The sequence below is a fragment of the Triticum aestivum genome, chromosome 5D, assembly GCF_018294505.1.
Source record: "Triticum aestivum cultivar Chinese Spring chromosome 5D, IWGSC CS RefSeq v2.1, whole genome shotgun sequence".
Lineage (NCBI taxonomy): Eukaryota > Viridiplantae > Streptophyta > Magnoliopsida > Poales > Poaceae > Triticum > Triticum aestivum.
Window position 1 is genome coordinate 526,767,393 of NC_057808.1, and position 18,316 is coordinate 526,785,708.

General features: G+C 45.0%; 1 long non-coding RNA gene across 1 annotated transcript; it reads right to left on the minus strand.

The window, feature by feature from the left end:
• Positions 1-17,311: 17,311 nt before the first annotated feature.
• On the minus strand, positions 17,312-17,863 carry LOC123125979 (uncharacterized). The gene is made up of 3 exons (XR_006461529.1): positions 17,762-17,863; positions 17,611-17,690; positions 17,312-17,528 (listed from the first exon to the last, which is right to left on the minus strand). It is a non-coding gene; the product is annotated as an uncharacterized lncRNA (long non-coding RNA).
• Positions 17,864-18,316: the final 453 nt, after the last annotated feature.

An 18,316-nucleotide genomic window follows, 5' to 3' on the forward strand; every position in this document is an offset into this window, starting at 1 on the left:
AACAAAAGGAACCCTACTCCGAGATTGTAAATGATAATCCGACAATCACAGAAGAGCAGTTTCAAATATTCAAGGCGGCTTGCGAGGTCGAAGCTGCCAAAAAAAGTCGAAGTACATGAAGGGACTTCAACAGAGGAACATGGGGTGCCACCACCTCGGAAGCCGTGGTTACGGCGGGAAGAGGTCCATATGGGCCAATGAGGACGCGAAACGCGAAAGTCTGGGCATCCTAGACCCCTTGGCGGACTTCACCGTCCCGTAGGAGCATGACGTCCTCAGGGCACGACACCATTAGGACTCAATCAAAAAGGTTTTCGAGACAGACCCGGTCACGACGGAGTTCATGAGACTGCTGGTAATTTTAGTTTCTGATCAATTCGACTGCATGTTTACTCATATTTGTAAACGATCCTTGTTCCTTTTGCAGAGAGAGCAGCACATGATTGCGGCCGAAAGCGACTCCCTGTCTGAGGCGTTGGCAAGGCCCAAGTGGGACACTCCATTCAGCCGGGCGTTGAACATATTGAAGGACTCCCAGTGGACACTAAACCGTTGTATGGACGCGTGCACGGTGTCGGAGACGGCGCCATGTGGAAGAAGTACTAGCGTGAGACCACGGAGGAGAGAAAGGAAAGACGAAGGTTAAATGAAGAAAACATCAGCAAGAAGGTTGAGATTGTGGTTGAGAAGAAATCAGCTGAGACAGTCGCAACAACGGTAGCTGCCACAAAACAGGCGATTGCAGATTTGTCTGGTGGTTTGGTTCCGGCCTTTGTCAGTTGCAGCACGCAAAATCTAGAAAAAATGCAGCGGACTTTCCCCTTGCCGACTTCTTCGGGAGCAGCTGGACTAGCGTTGCACCAACACCAACACCTGCTCTTGCACCTGCTCCCACACCTGCTCCTGCATCGCCTCCCGCACCTGCTCATAGCAGCCCATCCACCATCTCGGACGTGCTCGGTGGTGCTTCATCTTTGGCTGAGCTTGACGCCCTCACGGTATTTGTCACACCGGCCCTCTTCAGTAAATGTATAATCTCCCGTTTCCGTTGCCTTTCGGATGTCTCACGTCACAGACATGTCTTTGCAGGCTGACATAACCCCGTGCACCATATTGTACACCATCAGCGACCAGAAGGTGGACGTGGGGAAGGCGACGATAATGAAGCTGAAGGAACCATTGCACCACACTCGGTCGATCCCCCATGACATCTTCAAGGTTTCGGTGGTCAGTGTCAAACCGGGCCACGAGAATTTGGCTCCTCCGGTACTAGGGGGGATGACGACGAGACCCCGCGGCGGCTTGGTGGTTGCAATGGGTGGGTCCTGTTGTGGCCAAAGAGTCTGCTTCGTCTGGAGGCGGCCGGGAGCACACCCACGAGCACGCAACCTCAGCAAGGTATGAACATCAACACACCACCTACCCAATTAGCGTCGGCTGTCATGCTGGGTGATAGCGGACGGGGTGACGAAGAGTCTCCATTAGTCGCTGATGACGTCGCCATAGATGAGGATGATGATGACACTGAACAGCATCTCAATACTGGCGCCTATGACGATGAGTACTCAGGGTTTGAGCGTCATGAGTCTGTGCCTGAATTGCCGCCTCCGGAGGCTGAACGTATTATAGACGAACTACCAGTAGGAAAGAAGCATAGGAAGAGATTGAGGAAAGGCAACAAAGCTGCTTCTATGATCCAGCCGCCTCAGCAGCCTCGGGTTCAAGACCGTATACCTATCCCCGGTGCGGCAAAATGGCATATCTCCGGTGAACCAATCCTACCTAAGGCAGCGTTAGAGGCCACACATGGCAATCTAAGGAGAATTCATGATGATGTGCTGCGGAGAGAGAAAAGCCTCATCGCCTCGGAAAATCTAGGAAACCCACTCTATGTGGTTAACGTGCCGCAGCAAAAGTCGTACGTCCACTCAGGCCCCGCGGACAAGTTCTTCCTTCGATTCGATTACATCTTGGACATGTTTCACATGAAGAAGCTGGATTTTATGTTTGTCCGCCTTTTTGCCTTGAACATGAACTACATCACCGGGATTGAGCAAATACCTTATATCTGTGTCGCTGACCCGTACTTCATGCACGAGGGCTTCTTTGCAGTCTGCGCAGATCACCGTGAATACGCGAGGGACTACATCATCGATTTCATGGTCGCTAATAAGGACAAGGAGGCGATTCTCATGCCTTATCATCCCATGCAAGTCATCCACGCGGATATCGTTCCTTTGATTTCAATCATTCATTTGCACGGTGGAGGCTAATTAATTTGAGGTGTACTTCTTTTGCGCAACGGCGGGCGCGCCGTCCTCATCATCATTTACCCCCAATACTCCCAAGCTCTTTACTTGGACTCGTCAAAGAACTAGAACAAAAAGGATTACACCCACATCAAGTCTGTTCTGTGCTATCTTTTACTATGACACACGGGGTGGAGAGAACAAGGACAAGAGCAAAAAGGACGACAGGCCCGCCTTCGGCCATAAGACCGACTTCTGCTGCATCCAGCAACCGAGTGATTCTCTTAGTGATGGATTGTATGTCCTACACCACATGCTTGAGTACAGACGGGATCATCAGGACCTTCGCATGTCACCTAATTCCGGCGATGCCCATATTCTGCTATGGGCAAAGAACGTAGGAGATACCCCGAATCATCGACTTCGAGCTGAGTTCTATCACATCCAGCATGAACTTGCCCAAGTTATCGTGAAGGAGGTGCTTGACAAAACAGGTCTGTTCTACGAGGAAGGGCAAATGTCGCGGGAAGACGTCCGACCAGGCTTAGCCGCTCAGCGTCTCGACCAGAAGCCTTTCACTAAGCTCGGGGACTATCTCCCTGACTTGGATGGATGGAACGACATGTTGGAGTGATTGTCGATATATGACAATGTGTCCGTTTCGTCCATACTTTCTGAATGACGAAACTTTGAGTTATGCACGACGAAACTTTATTTGTGATGTAATTTAACCGTCCTCCTCAACTAGCGAAGAATCACTCTGGTTAGGGCATTTTGGGTACGATGAACTTTGTTATTTATGCTTGTGATATCTTGCTTCTATTTTTGCCAAGTCTGTCTCTTTTTGTTGCTCAACTATGTATGTTGCATATCATTGACTCATGTGACGATGCAGGTGCATAGATCATCGATGACGAAGAAGTGCAACACCTGGAGTATACAACGAGTGGTCAGAGTGTCAGGCCCAGGTGTACCGGTTTCCGAGCAACAACCAGTAGTTAGTGTAGGTTCACGCTAATTCGAGAGAGGGATACAAACTCATGTACTGCATAGTTTCGCTCTCACTCATAGTGATAGCTCTTCTCCCGTATATCATTGTATATATGGATGACGATGTAGTTGCAAGTAATCGAGACTATATCGCTATTTTTGAGATAATGATGAGAGACCACTTTGTGTTGGATGATGATTATGATGAGAAAATGATTTGATGAGACTATCGGTATGTATATGCTATGATGATTACATTTGTATGTGTTTGATATGCGAAAGATTATTGTATAAATCCTGTTCAAATACAAAACAAATATGCAGAAAAAATAGAAACTAATAAAACTAGCAGTAGCGAGGGGAATAAAGTTAGCAGTAGCGCTCTCTTACCAGTAGCGCGTTGTTGTCCAAAGCGCTGCATCTATTAGCAGAAGCGCGTGGCACCAAAGACCGCTACTGCTAGACATGTATAGCAGTAGCGTGGGACGCCGCGCGCTACTGCTACATGTTAGCTGTAGCGCCTTATTCAGTAGCGCGGCACCCCGCGCCACTGCTAGGCACAATACCCGCGCTACTGCTAGTCTTTTCCCTAGTAGTGTGATTATCATTTGTGAGTAGTTACTTTTGTTCTTGAGGTCATGGGAGAAATCATGTTCCAAGTAATCATGTGAACTTGATATGTGTTCAATATTTTGATAGTATGTATGTTGTGATTCCCTTAATGGTGTCATGTGAACGTCGACTACATGACACTTCACCATATTTGGGCCTAAGGGAATGCATTGTGGAGTAGCAATTAGATGATGGGTTGCGAGAGTGACAGAAGCATAAACCCCAGTTTATGCGCTATTCCGTAAGGGACCGATTGGATCCAAAAGTTTAATGCTATGGTTAGAATTTATTCTTAATACTTTTCTCGTAGTTGCAGATGCTTGCGGGAGGGTTAATCATAAGTAGGAGGTTTGTTCAAGTAAGAACAACACCTAAGCACCGGTCCACCCACATATCAAATTATCAAAGTAGCGAACACAAATCGAACAAACATGACCAAAGTGACTAGATGAAATTCCCGTGTACCCTCAAGAACGCTTTGCTTATCATAAGAGACCATTTTGGCCTATCCTTTGCCAAAGGATTGGGCTACCTTGCTGCACTTTTGTTACTACTATCGTTACTTGCTCGTTTCAAATTATCTTGCTATCAAACTACTCCGCTACTTACAATTTCAGCACTTGCAGACATTACCTTACTGAAACCTACTTGTCATTTCCTTCTGCTCCTCGTTGGGTTCGACACTCTTACTTATTGAAAAGAGCTACAATTGATCCCCTATACTTGTGGGTCATCATGAATGCCCACGCGGAGAGGAGTACGCGGGTTCACTGGTTCGGCTGTGGTGTGAGGCTTCCGTCGCCGCTGGGCCTGGCAGCGGTGGGAGTAGTAGGGGGTGGTGAGGCCTCAATGGCAGCACAGTCGGCCACTGGAGGCAGGAGTAGGCGGTCTCGCCGGCGCTGGTTTGGGCGACTGGTACAAGAAGAGTAGTGATTGAAGAAGCAGCAGGACTGTTCGATTCAAATCCAACGGTCACTCTTGCTAGAATCGTTTGTTGACTAAGTTGACAAAGCCCTGCGTATGCGTCAACTTAGTAGGCCCGCAGGTCCGCCTCCGAACCGGTGGACCCCAGATGTCAGTGGGTGGAATCATTTTTTTGCGTAATAAGGAGGCAGTTGATTGCGTGCGGCTAGGCCATCGGAGGGAGTAGGGTGGGCCTGTGATGCCTACGCGGCATCACAGCTGGCCACAAGAGGAGGGAGCAGGCAGTCCCGCCGGCGCTAGTTTAGGTGGCTGGAGCAGGAAGATCAGAGATTGAAGAAGCACGTCGGTCGTTGGATGGACATCCAACAGTCACTGCTGCTAGAATCATGTGTTGACTGACAAAGCCTTGCGTAAACAAGTCAGCCTTGAAATCTGTGGTGTGTACAACCCATTTGCTATTATTTTTATAATTTTTACTCATTTTCTAATTCATATGGAATTTATTGCAGCCCATTTTCCATTTTTAGAATTGCTACTCATTTTCTGGTCAGTACCAGGGTTAAAAAATTGAACTAAAATTGTGCGAAATTTTGAAAATTCGCAATTTTTTGCTGGGGAACAAAATATTCTTAATCCAAAAATTAGTAGCCATACTAAAACAAATTTAAAAAATAAATTAGTACTATGTCATGTTAAAATCCAATGGAATATAAAATATCAATGAAGAACAAAAACAAAAAAAGAAACTAATCTCCCATTTGCTATAATCTTTTTGGAATTTTCAACCCCTTTGATATTACTTTTAACAGATACTGACCATACTCTTTGGCCAGGCCGGAATGCATCCCACCTCGTCTTGAAAGATTTGCAGTCCAATAAGACGGAGAAAACAAATAGGCCTAGCTTTGTTATTCTTCAAAAAGAAATAGTGGGCTACCTATTTTCCCAAAGAAAAACTGCTGGGCTGGTCATATTGTTAGACGGGCCACAGAAACCGCACAACCCAGTTTATAGCCTGCTCCTCTGAACAAATCCTCAAAAAAAGTTGTGCAATTCTGTCGTTAATTGACTATACGTTGAAAATGATGTGGGCCCCAGATATCAGCAGGTGCATTAGAGTAAAAAAACGAGGGGTGCATCTGAGTAGTAAATGAGGTGCTTGCTTGTGTGCGGGAGTGGACCTGGTGGGTCCGTAGTGTCATACTCACAACTACAGTCCTCTCCTGATTCAATATGTTGACAGGGCCGAATGGTGGGGCCATGGCGAGCGCACCAAGGCGGAGGATAAAGTGATGTCGCCAATGTGGTGGGCTGGGTTGGACATTCTTATTGAAAAATAAAAATGGACCGGAACAATTCATGACGTTGACTACGATTTTCATGGGTCCGCTGGTTGCAGGAAGAAAATGATGGGAGAAAGAAGACTGGTCGCTATCTTTGCCTAAGAATAATATCGACTGAATGTAACAACACTATCATAGGAAATAATATCCTCCTGTTAAATCATGAATTTAAAGAACTGGTACATGAGAATTTAGCTTTATTTATTTATTTATTTACTTATTTATGTTTAGGGGACCATGAGCATGTACCTGGGCCGGATTCATGTGAGAGCCTCCCTTCGAGTTAATTATGGGCTCCTCTATTGGGCCTTCATCTATGGGCTGCATGTTATGAACAAGTGGAAAATGTGTTCTATACCAAAAATAGTATGTGCTACGTACGATACCGGGCACTAAAGGATCAGACCATGCAACAACTTCTAAAACATTGTGTTTGTCGTTCTAACAACACATTTATTCAACCAACAGACGAAATAAACTACTGATTGTTCATTGAAAACAGCAGCAACAGCAACCAGGGCTGGCGGTGCAACAGAAGCAGTAAGCATGCCAGAAGAGTAAAGACGCACCTCTCTCTTCCAAACCAAACATCAGCCATCATTACAAAAGGGCTACCAAAAAAGAACAAGTGTATGCATCAAACTAAATAACGATCCTACTACACCAAGTGTACGCATCTAGCTAACTGGCTCAGTTAGACGTTACTATTTATTAAGCTATGGAGATTGGCTCATGGCTTGAACCAGATGGGTGCCTGACAGGGGAAACTCCAGTCAGCACGTCGAAGTCTGATACTTGCAACCCTCTCTCCTACTTTGGGCTTTAGAGCATGGCGGCACATATCAGGGTATGGTGCATGCAGAGACACATGGTACGCTGTGTACACACAGTTTTGCGTGATGAACGAAACTGCGCTGCCATCATGATCCTTGCCGTCAGTTATCTCCTGGTTAATCGGATAATTCAGTCCAAGAAACAGAGAGCATGTACCAAGGCTACTTACCAGCCTCCAGTCAAAACTTCCTGAAGGTCCAGAGATGCTCGGATCCTGCTCAAAGACCTTGCAGTGACTGTGATTGTATTCCGCGAAACAACACGTCCAATACGTGCGAACGATCATCAATCGTCCGCCGTCGTCTGATCAAGCCAGGAACCACCTGCAACTGCCATGCCGCTTTTCTGTGAAAGGTTCTGGGATTGAGAAGGGTAGGGACACCAGGCGGCCTACAACATCATATTAAACTGGAGTCAAATAAAAAAGGGCTCTTAATGTAGCCAATCTTAAGAACAACATGTTATGAGCATGAATATTTTTCAGTAAATATTGACAGTAATATAAGCAGGCCATCATGATATCATAGGAAAGTAACATACTGTTGTAACAGCCATTTGTAGCGATGACTGGAGTAGGCCAGCAATACGTCCAGCCATAGAAGGAGTCGACAGTGCAAATGAAGCCCTTGTGTTCAATGGCATCAGAGAACAATGGAGGATGTATTATCCTGCGATGGACGTGGAGATTTATCCACTTACCGCAGTGACCTGTCAGATAGGCGAGACCGCGGTTGAAGAATGCAATTAGCCTGAAGTCATTATAATTCACAGATCTTGTGGGCACTTGGCAGATTACAACCTTGAGCAAATCAAACTTGGTATCATGTTGGCTACTGTAAGATTTCGAGTATTCTGGGCCGCGGTGCCAAAGCAGTGCAGTGTTAATCGAAGGAAGGGGGATCAATCGCCGGGTGTAGACCTCCATGAGCATCCAGCTGCCGCGGCCGTCGACGAGCACCATCCAAGATGTGTTCATGCCGACCCAGTACATAACGTTGATGTAGTTGAGGGTGACGGGGATCTGATTGTAGTCAAAGGGGTTGATGCTCGCCATCCTACGATCGTTATGCTGCATGACACGCCGTTTCTGAAGATTAGGCGGCATTAGCAAGCAAGGAGCTGGCTTAAAAAGCTCCATCCTGAGGGATTTGAGTAAACAGTACAGCCCCGACGAGCACGCGGCGAGCGGCATGGTACTGAGATTGTCTACACGTGAAACAATGAGCTTGATTACCTCTGTGGGGAGCGAATTCCAGCCACTCTTTCGGCGGACGCTGCTCGGTTCTGCCATTGTTAGTGCTTGGGTTTCGGAAGAGGGGGAGGCGCCTTAGCCGGGATGGAAGATTGGACGATTATGTGCGGACAAAGATGGAGAAGCGAATATGTGGTGCGGGAAGTGGATAGGTGATGATGACTACAGCACACCGCTTGACTTAGGAGACACATACCAGCAGCGTAGGGTCATATGGATGCCAGATAACTTGCTTGAGTGATCATAGTAATGGTACTCCCTAGAGTACCTACTACTATGCCCTAACTTGCTCGAGTAGAGTAGTAGTGGAGTAGGACTCTGCTCTACTACTAGCACCGGAGTAGTATATTCTAATCTAAAATAGTTACAAACTTCAATGCCCGAGCGTGGAACGACTACGAACCGCCATTGGTGCTAACTCCAATCCCCAGCAAACGTTCCATGTATAAAAACTAATGATATCTCGAGAATTTTATCTCAAAAAATGGTATCTTGACCATTTCATCGAAAAAATGATATCTTGAGAAAGATGATATATAAGGTGAGGAGGAGTGGGGCGTGGTGGTGACTGGTGGTCGGACTGGGCGGAGGCATGGGGATGGACGGCGCCGGCAGCGGCCACCATGCCAGATTTTTCCAGAGTCTTCCTTTTTTAATTGCTCAGCAATGAGGTTGTGGGAGATAAGGACGAACAAGGGAAGGCCTTATGTGTAAATGTGGAGAGAGGTGCGGGTATCTTTTGTCAAATTTTCATAGTTTGCTTTCTATCTGTCAGATATAGGTCGGACGGTCTATATTATAAGATGGCAGGCACACCATCATCACCAACTCGTTTTTTTCTCTACTCCTACTCCTATAGAAGACTCAGTTGGTGATGATGGTGTGTCTGCCATCCGCCATTTGTGACCATTAGATCTGCATCTAACGGCTGTGATGTAAGTTGTGGCCTTTTGCAATAATTCCCACTTCTCTGCTCCAGTTTACACAAAACCCCTTAGTATCTTGAAACCAACCACATTCCTCCCTTACCTCATCAAAACAGCCCAAAGAATATATTTGGAGTGAAACATAAGATATTTTTAGTGATATGTATATCAAAACTAAACTGTTTTCTTTCAAATTTGTGAATATGCATTATTCTACTTTGGATCCGTTGCAACGGACGGGCTCATTGCTATAAAGGTTTATCTCTTGCATCGTCCGCAACGAACACCTGGTGTACTGGTCCCGGCCGGAGGCTCACAGCGCGATGACCTGAGTTCGAATTCTGTCCTAAACTTTAGCTTTTTATAGATTTTTTTAATATATACTTCTTTCACTACTATACTCGGAGTGGAACCCACCGAGTACTTAGAATACAAGATTAGGATGGATTTGATTATTTTTAACTTTCTGTACGAATCTGTAGCCGGCCTGCAAGTCATGTACACTGTACTGACAGTGGAACCCACAGAGTTCTTAGAATACAAGATTAAGGATGCAATTAGCTTTTTATAGAGGGAGAATCATACACACAATTAACTCAAATGGATTGAACATGACTAGTATTCTTCAACGGCAACCGGCAAATTTCCTCCCGCGGCCCGGGGTAGGTTTCTCGGTTTGCATGCGGGTTTAACGGAGGCGTTTAATGGAGGCGAGGAGGCGTGTTCAGCCGGGCGTGCAGCGGGCGGCGCAGTACTATTCGATTTGACAGCTACTAGTATATTATAAAAAAGTAAGAAGAGTAGTAGAGATAGAGATAAGAGTAGAGATAGAGACTAGGGAGGAGCACCATCTACTGCTTCATGTGCTACTCCTGCGCTCCATTCGGCGGCCGCAACGTCCCCTACAACCACTCCTTCCTGCGCTCCATTCGGCGGGCGCTGTTGAAATTTGGGGAGCGCACTCGCGCGACTGCTGGCAGCGATGACTTCACCGACGACGCATTCTTCCCCGACCTCGGCAACCTCTTCCTCAACGACATGGGAGACAACCTCAACGCCAACGGTGCTGCTCCCGTTGCATCGTATGTGTTGCTGTCCTTCATGTTTGAAATCATGGTAGAATTCATGTTTCTAGTCTATGTCCTAGATTCGATCTGTTCATCTACTATGCTAGTCCACATGATTAGTTTAATCTGTGTTATAGTCGTCATGATTTATTTTGTGCTTATTCGGACTAAATCTCGTAGTAACTTGCTCATATATTCAACTAGCGCAATGTCCCCTACAGCCACTCCCATTTCATGGACGCTTGGTCGATGCCTCCAAGGAGCCCTTCGTCTACTACTATGAGTGCCCGATGCCGTTTTGGGGCTCGCCGGCGGACCTCGTGCATTACCTCATGTAGGCGTCGGTCGATCACTACTGGCCCGCGGCGACGAAAATCAAGTACGAGACGTGCTACCCGTTCGCCGCGCCAGAGTCGCTGGAGGAACACTGCCGCCTGCTAGTCCCGGAAGAGGATGGCAGCATCTTCCTCTTGATCGTGGGCACCAGCAAGGCCCGCGCAGGCCGCCGCCCCGTCTCTGTAGTGTGTGTCAGGGGCGACGCCGCTGACGCTGACACTAAGACAAGGTCGATGTACGGGTGCGTGCTCACTATTAATGCCCCTCAGAAGTACGTGGGCGCCCACACCCGCTCCATGACGCTGACTAGGACTATGCCGAGCTGGGACCTTCCCGCCGATGTGGACATGGAAGACGCATGGTATGATTCCCCCCCCCCCAACATGGTGCACGGGGACTCCAAGGAGGTTCACCTAGACATATGCATTACCAAGTTAAATGATGATCATTACTCTTCGCTCAATGTAATCCGTTGTCTAAGCATGTGGAGACTTCTTATTTATATAGTATAGAACCTTCCATGCATGATCTTGCTCTATTAGAGTATCGCGCTTGAATAAAAGTGTATCCATTTTTGGTTTAGTCTAGAATCTTCCATGTATGCTTTTGCTCCATTAGAGTTCTCGCTTGCCATTTATGAGATTAACTGAGAATTTTTACTACAGTACTGGTGAAAGACTTATGATGAACCATTTCTTACATCTCCTCTGCGCCCTTCCAAGTCATCCTGATTTAATCCCTCCGTCTAGGTGTATAAGAGCATGGTTAATACTTAATAGTATAGCCAACTGTTGACTATAAGAAAGTGCCATGTCATCTGTAGCCAACATGTATAACAATCGATACCCAAAAACTAATTCTTAAAGATCATTTCTTGCAAAGCACAATAAGTGTTATTTCTTCACAACTTTTGGATGTAGGTTGAACAGTTGAACGCTTTTGTTTGCAAAAGATACTTTTTTATCTATTTCACCCGGATGTTTGTGAGCTCTAGAGATGAAATAATATCCGAAGAAACCTATCGATACCCGTTACACATGAGATGACCCCCACATCCTTTGTCAAAATAAACAACTCCCCGATCAATGCATTTCACTGTTCGGGCACCTTACTATAGATTAGTACGATAAATGCTCATGCATGTCACCTAAAATTATATCATTGAAAACTATGTTCAAATATGAATCCAACGATATAGTTTTGGTTGACATGCACTAACATTTTGTCAGTTAAATCTTCAGTCAAATTCAATGGCGGACTAATAGACCACGACCGATGTAGTACTAGTGTACAGGGCGGCGCTGCACGGGAGTCTCACCCCGCTCGTGGCGCGGCACTAAAGCCGTCATATCACAAAACCCCACCACTCCCAGTAATAAGTGGCCTGGTAAAATAAACGGACAAGCAACCATCACATCCCTCCGTCTTTTTGCTTTTCATCTCTCTGCATTTACTTTCTCTAGTTCTCTCGCACATTCGATCCCTAGCTACTACTCCTAGTATCCCTAGCTACTACTCCTACGGCGAGTTCATTTGGCCGATTAAAAAATAAGCCGTCTCTTCCCCAGCTTTTCCCATAAGACTAGTCACAGTGGAGAGTAACATTAAGGCGCCTCACTAATTTATTTGGGATTCTAAACTACTAGTACCTCCGTCCTAGTTTATTCGTCACCATTGTAATTTGTGCTAAATTTTGACCAAAGGTTCAACTGATAAAATGTTAGTGCATGTGACATGCACAAACATTTCATTAGTTAAATTTATGGTCAAAATTTGACACAGATTACAATGGGGACCAATAAACCAGGACGGAGGTAGTAGTTATGGGATTACTAATCTAGAAGCCTAAAAGAACTGGCCCCTGGTACTCCTAGTAGTAGTATTCAAGTTGGAATTCCAATTGCACGACACAACTTGTTAGGCAAAAAGATCGATTTTTTATACATGGTGTAGGAAGCGGTTTGGGAATTTGCATGCCTTCCCGACCAGTGAGATACTCCGTACAAAGTACGATAGATAAATAACCACAGAGAAGGAAGCTAAAAGTAAACAATCAAACCAGCATTTTTGCATCTGTTTTGCATTGAATCGTTTCACAAGCTTGACTAGTGTTTTTTTTCTACTTTTACAAAAACCGCATCGTAATGTTAAACTGTGCATTTGCACGTACATAAGTAATAGTAGTACTCCCTCCGTCTAGGTGTATAAGTCTTACCTCCTTCTTGGTCATGGTGCACAATCAAAGATGACTTATTCACCTGGACGGAGGGAGTAGCACAGTCTGCAAGTATATATATAGAGAGACGTGTACTGCGGTTGTATATAGTAAAGTTTGTGCTATATGCACGTACTTAGAAAATGCGTACGGATACACAAGGTTTCCAAACTTTTCCTTTTACATAGTTAATTAAGGACGCTAATAATTCCCGAACGTTCATGATTTATCATTTGCGTCCCAAAACTAATGAGATCGCCTTACGAAACTAAATTATATTCCTAATAAAAGCCATGACGCTCGCAGGAGCGCTTGCGGTGCGCCACGAGTGCCCTGGTGTGGGGCCGTTTTCCAGCGTGCCGACACAACGCCTGTTCCTCAGCCTCGCAACTCGCGAGGTGCTGATTGGCGGCTTGCCGGCGGGCGAGCGCGATCTCACCGGTGTGGTGATCCGGCGCTAATAGGTACTCCTCCTCCCTGGAAGCGTGCACCCGGTACACGTACCGCCAAGCGTAGATGAGGCGCTTGGGCCCGACTGCCCCCAGGGCTTTGGCACGGGCGTCCTCCGCCACCCTCACGGCCCTCGCATGAGCCTTCTGCTGAAGAGCCAATTGCCTGACTCTCTCGTACGTGACATAGGCCTGCCAGGTGGCTTGCCCCACGGCGCGCTTCTCTACCTCGGCCTTCTTCTCCGCCTCTATTTTTGCGCGCTCTGCCGGAGGCAAAGCCTCCCACAAGGCGACATCCATTTCTTTCCAAAGCTCCTCAAGGCTGGGGGGGGCCTCGGTGAGCGACGCGGCATTCTCCTTGTAGTAGGGAGCCAATGCGTCCTCCGGCGCACGTGCTGGCGAGATTGGGAACGCTGACGCGTCCTCCTCGACTAGTGGCGGCGAGGAACGGAACGGCGACGCGTGACCGTCCACGCGGTGCAGCGAGGGGCACCTAGGGCTTGGGAGTGGTGATGCCATGGTGGTCGACGTGAGAGGGAGGGGGAGGAGATAGCGATGAACGTGAGCGTTCTTCCGAATGCCGTGGGAGTCGCAGCATTTATAGCGAGCAATGGCACACCTACACAAGATATGGACTAAGCTTCACTAACTTAACTGTAGGTCCAGTTGCGTCAATGACATGTGGGCCAGATGCCTCTTGGGCCCACATGTCAGTGACCCAATGCACCTGCAGTTAAGTAACTAAAGCAGCGTCCCATAAGATATGTTGCGTGATTAATGTAACAACTATGTGGGCATATTTGTTGGAGTAAATTATGGGAGAGGGAAGGGGTGGAAATATTGCTGGTCACAATGGATTGGACGAGTGTAGGGGGAGGAGAGTCATGAATGCAGATTTTTTCCACACGGGGTGGAGTGGTGGGATTGCCGGAGGGAGAAGGAGAGTCAAGCAGGCGTTCAAATTTCAAGGTGCACTAAATTATTGCATGCGATGATTAAGGCTGGCCATAGTGGTGGTAATGTGGTATCTTACTAGCTGGTATCATGCACACGGGAATAATAAACATGCTGATGTGACAAAGAATTAAAAAAGAGAGGGGGGTTAGAGTAACATAGGTAGATACTGTATCATGTTAAATACTATGCTACTTTGTGTCATACATGGCACTATAAAGAGGTAGTCCCGTATCATACACTAGTGTCATGCACATGATACTAGTATATTATACTTTCTACTATGAGTAGCCTAAAGGGAATTTTGACTAATCTCTACTCTCTGTCTCGACTCTTATCTCTATTTTCTACTTTATATATTTATTACTCCTATAAAAATCTCAGTTGTTGGTGATGGTGTGTCTGCCTCTGGACAACATGAGCCATTCGATCTACTTGGAACCAACGACTGAGATGTGTGTGCATAGAGACATGGACTTGCCATCAGAGGTACTAGCAGATATTTACCCACCTCTGCCACTGTGTAAAATACAGAACTACTCATTCCAGCCTCATTTCCTTTCTGGTTCATCTCCTTGCATTCTTGCTGGCGGTGGCGAAGGTTCCTGAAGATGGAGTCCACACTCTAGAAACCACTACAAAAACTATTTCACCGCCTCTATCTCGGTAAGAGTAGGTGAAAATTTTGAATCGAGCCCTTTAAACTAGAAGGGAGGTAGTAGTACTCTAATAGCTAACCTTGTTGTGATGACTATATAGGACATGGCACGCACCTGGACGGAGGAACTAGTCTGCATTGTGCATTTAAGTTTTGTCTGAAGTCAATATACCTCTACTTTGACCAAACTTATAGAAAAATGTATCAACATTCACAATTTCAAATCAATATTTTTATAGTCATTATAAAACACTAGTCGTGAACCCGTGCGTTCGCACGGGCCAAGTACATAACATTATGTTAGAACCATATAGAACTTAGTGATGTGATGTCTACAACTGTATTGACCAGGCATACCATTGGAACCTAAAGGATATGAAATATCTAGACTCACCAGGGATTGCGTTTGTACAAATAAGTTGTGGGTATGTGTTCTAAGACATCGTCCTATGAAATCTTCATATTGTTTCTATTTTCATATATGAACAGAAATAATGAACTCACAGAACCATTTCATGCAAGAATTGTCACCTTAAGTGTACAGTTGTGCCTTATTTAAAAACCATGTGGACTGTTTGCTGAATATGTTGCTTGTCTCCACTTATGCATATTTGGATTCGAGCATTAATGCACATGAACTATCTTAGAATATTCATAGAGGTATTATTGGCTAGTCTCCTGATTACTAACTTCAGTTATAACGTTTCTATAAAAATCAAGGAATATAGAAGTTTGCCTTAAGCCGTATGCAAAACATTACTTATCTGTGACATGTAGGGATTATTATTTGCAAAACCATGTTGTGCTATATTTGGTTTTCCTAATAATATTTTTTTTTACCAAAAATAGTAACAAATATAAATTATCATGCGACAAAGTTGATATTCTTTCAATTAATTTAGAGGTAAAGAAATTGCTAAAGAATGTAATAGTCATCATACACTTGCATTTGGATCCCTACAAATGAAATAAAGACATGCATTTGTAAGGGATGTTTCCATCATACAAATGCTTCTACTTATGTTTGGATATGTGGTACGTAGACAAAGAACATTCATTAAGGACCTATTATTTTTGAAACAATATACGAACACGTAGTTCATCTGGTGTCCACCACGACCAAGTCGTATGTTCGTCCTCGGGCGCCCAGTCTATTCATCGCTTGAGTGTGCCATCACATATGGTGTTGACCTCTTCTCAATAGGGTATGGAGGAGTGGAAGGACCAATGGTGCCATGGAAAGAAATTTATTAGTAGCATCTAGTGGTGTTATCTTAATTAAGAGCTAATAATATTGTTTTTCTAGGGGTTGAGCAACTACTGTGACACATATGAAATCTTATGCGTCACCATATGCTTACTTGCTTATTTGTGCACCCATCGTACAACGCATAACTGTTGCATACATCTTGTTTTGGGTCTTCAATATGGACCGTGGACATGGCACATCAGCTGATTTTTCTATCCAATGCCAGTTCGACGGGGCGAATACAGTGATCATCTTGGAGGGAATATGGAGAAAATAAGAAGAAAAAACCGTAAATAATTAGGTAGAACTCAGTAATAACCTAGTTGTTTTTTTGCCATGGCATTGGGTGATAAAAGCACTAAGCGAAATGGGGCCAGTCAAATTACATGATGCATATCATAACTTTCCTGAGTACTTCTTCATGTATTGGTCTAGGAGCGCCGGAACCATCAGTCTACAGTGAACTGGATCTTGGTTTGGATTGATTCTTGGAACAGCCTCCAAGTAAAAGCGCGTGAGACATGAATGCTGGATTATTATGCACCAGTGATCAAACAACAATAGGTCAATAAGATGATTCACATCAGATAGAGAGTGTTGACGTACAATGTGCTGCCTAGTCTCTTCCATCAGATCGGTCTTTTGGTTGCATTGCCTAGAGCATGCACTTCTATATGGTATCGAATAGGGCTGGACACGAGCCGAGCCGAGCTTGATCCGAGCCTGGCTTTGGCTCGCTCTGGAGCGGCTCGGCTCGGCTCGCTCAGCCAACGAGCCTACTTCAACCGGCTCGGCTCGCTTTGGCTATGGCTCGGCTTAGACCGAGCCGGCTCGTAAGCCAGTTTCTTCCAGAACCATTTAATAGTACAGACCTCTGTATATAGTGCATATACTTGATTTTTTGCGGCAATCAAACCTATATTTTGGAAAACAAACAGTTTATACTACTAAAAATGAACAATTCAACAGTCTATTGTTTTAAGAAATGGTCATAGTAATGAAAAATAATGTTCTTATATGAATTCTTCTACAAAAATTGTAACAATGGAACACATATGAGAGAAAGAATTGGGCAGCATTTCTATTGAATTTTGGACAGCACTTCAATTGAACTTTACACAGGAAAACATCAAATATTGACAGCCAAACAAGGAAATTTTGCATAGCATAACACTTACCACTTTGACATAAAACTTAGAAAATGTTGACAGCCAAACAATGACTAGTGAAAACCACATAATACAAAGTTCATAGTTCATCAGAAGTTCACAACAACATTGTTGAAAGTGCATGGTTCATCACAACGTCATTCAAGGTCCATAGTTCATCACAACAACACACATAATTCGAAGTTCATCACAACAAAAGAAATGGCACGAGATGATCACGTTGACCTCAACAATCCACATGAGAAGATCATGTAGACATCCATCTTCAAAATAGCAAGAGCAACACCCACATGGCGAATATCTACATGTAACACAGATTTGTAAACTTGATATTCTCAATATGTCAAGATAGGAAAACTGAGACATGTAAAAACATTAGTTACCAATTGTTGTCACCCCCCACATCAACAATCTTGGGCAACTTGATATTCTCAACATCGTCCTCCTCATCTTCATCCCTCTCCTAATTATTTGTAAGTTAGCCACATACAAGAAATAGACAGAAATCATAGAAGAAAAAGATAGGAATCATACCACCACATTGAAGTCCTTGTGAGAACCTTTGATATAACTAGCACCACAGACCAAGGCTTCCACCATTTCTGGTTTCAAAGAACTCATGTAGTCATCTAAAACCACACAAGTAGACATATCTAAGTTCAAGCATAGGATGACATGTTGACAAGCTAACATCCAATGTAACAAGTAGACATACCTAAAACTCTTCCACCCGTGCTGAAAGTTGATTCCAAAGACACAGAGGTAGCCCACAATCTTGATGCTCACAATATGAGGGTAGAATATGTTGGAGGTGGGATATAATTGCCCTGAAAACGCAGTGGTCACACGAGATAAAGAGAGGAGCAATGGCTTAATAACTTCAAACTTGTCCCATTCTTCTTTTTCCGGCTCCCATTGATAGTTGGCATTTGAAGTTGCATAAGAGGACAAGGCTTCCCTATACGAGCAGGCTGTATCAAGCATCTTGTACGTTGAACTCCACCGTGTGACACAATCAAGATGCAAATGGTCGCCAACCTTAACACCCAATATTTTGCAAGTCTCAACAAACTTGTGGAGGCGACTCGG